Below are 3242 nucleotides of genomic sequence, written 5' to 3' on the forward strand. Positions count from 1 at the left end.
AGCCCGTGGCTATGTTCAACATTGGCGGCCTATAATCGGCTCCAGATCACGTGGCCCCTTGCTCTGACTGTGAGTTCAAGGGGTGAACGCTGCTCGTTTTTCTTTCATTCTGTCTGCGACTCTGTCTGCGACTCTGTCTCTCAAGCTTCTGTAATATTATTTCAGGGTGTACTGCACCAAAAGCCTTCCTCAGTTCAGGACAGATTCTCGCAGTGTATAATTTATTTTATATTTCAAAAGTATTTTATCTTTGATGCCAAGAAAGGCTCGCTCGGTGGACCTATGTATTTGAAATCCATACTGGCGTGAGGATATGACATTGTTTTAGATAAAAAAACCTTCTAGCCTTTTATTAATGATAGTTTCAATGGTTCAATAACTATAGACAAACCGGAAATCATTTTATAATTGATAATATTTTTTTCGTCTCCTCCTTTATAAACCGTACAAGTATGGATATTTTGATTCTGCGAGAAACTATTCCACTTAAAATCATTTTATGTGTTAATTTGGAGAGAAGAGGATTTCTTAGACGCGCAATACACTTAATAGGCTCCGATTTTATGTCATCATCTTCGGCTACAGCGTTATATTTTAATTTGTTTATACTTTAACAAACTTCTTGAGATTCCTTCGAACCGCGTCGAGGTGAGGCGCATTCACTCTCTACACAAGACGTTCGCTGCTTGTCCTAAAATGTCGCTAAGGGTCTCTTGCGAAAGATAAATTTATATTTTGTAGACTATAAATATATTTAAAAAAAACAGAATAATCTCTTCTTGTCTTTGGAAACGCTTTTAATGGGTGCTACGTGGCTATCTGCCTCCCAGTGAGAACCAAAACGAAGATATGAAAGCTTCAAAAAATGCCAACGGGAAGGACGTCAGGAGCCGCATGGTAATTGCATCAACAATGACTGCGCTCGCGGCTGCGCAGACATCCACGAGGTGCTGGAGCAGAGGCTACGATCGTTATAAAGTCAGCTCCAACACCCAAACATGCCCCCTCCTGCAATGTTTGATGCTACAATTATGCGTGGATGTGTCCCCCTGTGTTCCGAAACAGTAAGTGCGTCGCTTACGCTGCCTATTGGAGATGCAGCAGACGCCACCACCTTGTCCCCGCCAGCCACAATAACAGTTATGTGGCGCCTGCATCGCGTAAAATGGCAGCGCACAGGAGCCTTTATCGCGAACGTCTATAGTTTTAAGTGCAACAGCATTTTTAAGTCCCCTTCCTTCCCGAAAACGTGCGGTCGTCACATCAAAACGCACGCTCTACATGTGCAGTCTTCAAGATACATTCTATGCGTACTTAACCTCGCATGTACTGCGATTTGGTCCGTTTTTCCACTGAGCAGTTTGCCTCGGTCTTCCTACTACGGGAAAGTAAAATTTAAAAATAAAGCGCGATGAAGCGCACTCGGATGACACTTGGCCAGCTCGCGGTTGATGTCCCAGCCTACACCTTGAAGGGACCATGAAACGATCTTTTTACTTTCGCTAAATACTACTCAGGATTACTCCGTAACGTTAATAACAAAATAAACTTGTCTTAGCCTTTCTTTCTAGCCAATGCAGTCACCAAAAATCTGGTAAATATGAGCATCGTTCATCCCCTCAACTCGGAGCCAAAACAAGCTGCCACGTAGACTGGTGCCTATCTTTTGCCGCCAACGTTAACCCATTGCTTCCCAGTGCAAAATATAGTGCGTGTATTTGAATAAGATATTGAATATAGGCTCATTGAAAACAAATATAGACACAGGAACCAAAAAAAATCTTCATAAGTGCTAAACATTGTCTGCTATAGCTTGTTGCATATCAGCAACAATGGGCAGAAAGTGAATATCTCAAAATATGTGCCATATTCAAGATCTCTTTATTTTATCAAACAAAGCGAAGCAGTTATAAACAAAACCCAGAAATTAATGTTTTCTAGCATGTCTTGGCTACTTAACCTCCATGGAAACCTACGAAACAATTCCAGTCCCTGTTTATGCACAAGTGAACATTGCACTTGGAGCAAACGACGTAGCTGTAGCCTCTTATGCACAACTTGCATCTGTTGCGGCGGTCTATCCAAATGGGCCAATGATGGCTACCATCGCCTCTTACGTCGCATGGAACTTCTGGTGACGCCCGCTTCACCACGGGAAGATTCTCTTGAGAAGGGCAGCCAGGTGGACGCTTCCTATACAAAACAAAGCACGTGGTAAGGTCAGCAAGAAATTTTCGCAGAGGCTTTGAACATTCCCTTTGCTGTAGTGAGTGACGCTTGAGTAGATACCACGCATTCACAGCAGCAATCTTGACACTGTGCCAAAGTATGTACATGTACCACCACTTTCAGCGTATGGCAAACCTGTAGCTGTAGCACATCTTGTCTAGCAAGTCAACGCCACCCATCGATCTGTTGTACTCAGGTACAATTGCTGGACATTCAACTGAAATATGAGACTTCTATTTCTTATTCCATTTCTTTACAGAAGTGACTGGTTCCACACCAGTGCAGTTAGAAAGAAGTGTGACCGGTCTGTTGTCAAACCACTTTACACTTACCATGCTTCTGTCACCCCATGATGCGACACGTGAATCACACGCGCCACCAACCTTGGATCTTCATTCCCTTCTCATCCATTAGTTTGCACGACTGGAGTCTGTTCTCTCTCACAGTTCCCATGTACGAGATACCCCTCCGCGTTAGCTCGCAGTCTAAGTGCGGTCCTGTGAAAACGTTGTCGGGAACAATGAGATTGTTGTCTCGGTCAGGGAGACTTGAACACAACTGAAGCACCTCTCCTGCACCAAGACTTAACTGATATCTTTCTTGGTCTCCGTAGAATCCCTTGCTGCATGTCTGGTAAACGTCAAAGACGTAACAAAGTCCAGACTCGCCAGCACGAGCCCAGAGCTTGAGGCCCCACTTGCACTTCGGCTTGTTTGGAAGGTACTGACGAATTCGCGACCTTCCTCGAAAAGGTCTGAAAATTTCATCGACGGGTGACTTGCATTCCTGAGGTATTTTTACCATGTTTTCCCGGAGTTCTCAGAGCCATGGTCGCAGCTTCCAGCATTTGTCTTCTTTACTTCGTCTGTTTCACCGTCGTTGTCAGCAAAATGCAAGTGAACAGCAATTTTCTCAAATCGATTGCGCGACATTACCTGCGCCACCAGCTCATAGCGGCTTCCATGTTTCCTGTAGGCACGTACATTGTGCATATCCACAAGTCCCATGCGAAA

At 44.2% G+C, this 3242-nt stretch overlaps 1 pseudogene; it reads right to left on the reverse strand.

Annotated features, from left to right (window-relative positions):
* Window positions 1–1955: 1955 nt before the first annotated feature.
* Window positions 1956–3033, reverse strand: LOC115331875 (annotated as a pseudogene).
* Window positions 3034–3242: the final 209 nt, after the last annotated feature.

The sequence above is a fragment of the Ixodes scapularis genome, unplaced genomic scaffold (genome assembly GCF_016920785.2).
Source record: "Ixodes scapularis isolate PalLabHiFi unplaced genomic scaffold, ASM1692078v2 PGA_scaffold0__279_contigs__length_252992795, whole genome shotgun sequence".
In the NCBI taxonomy this organism is placed as follows: domain Eukaryota; kingdom Metazoa; phylum Arthropoda; class Arachnida; order Ixodida; family Ixodidae; genus Ixodes; species Ixodes scapularis.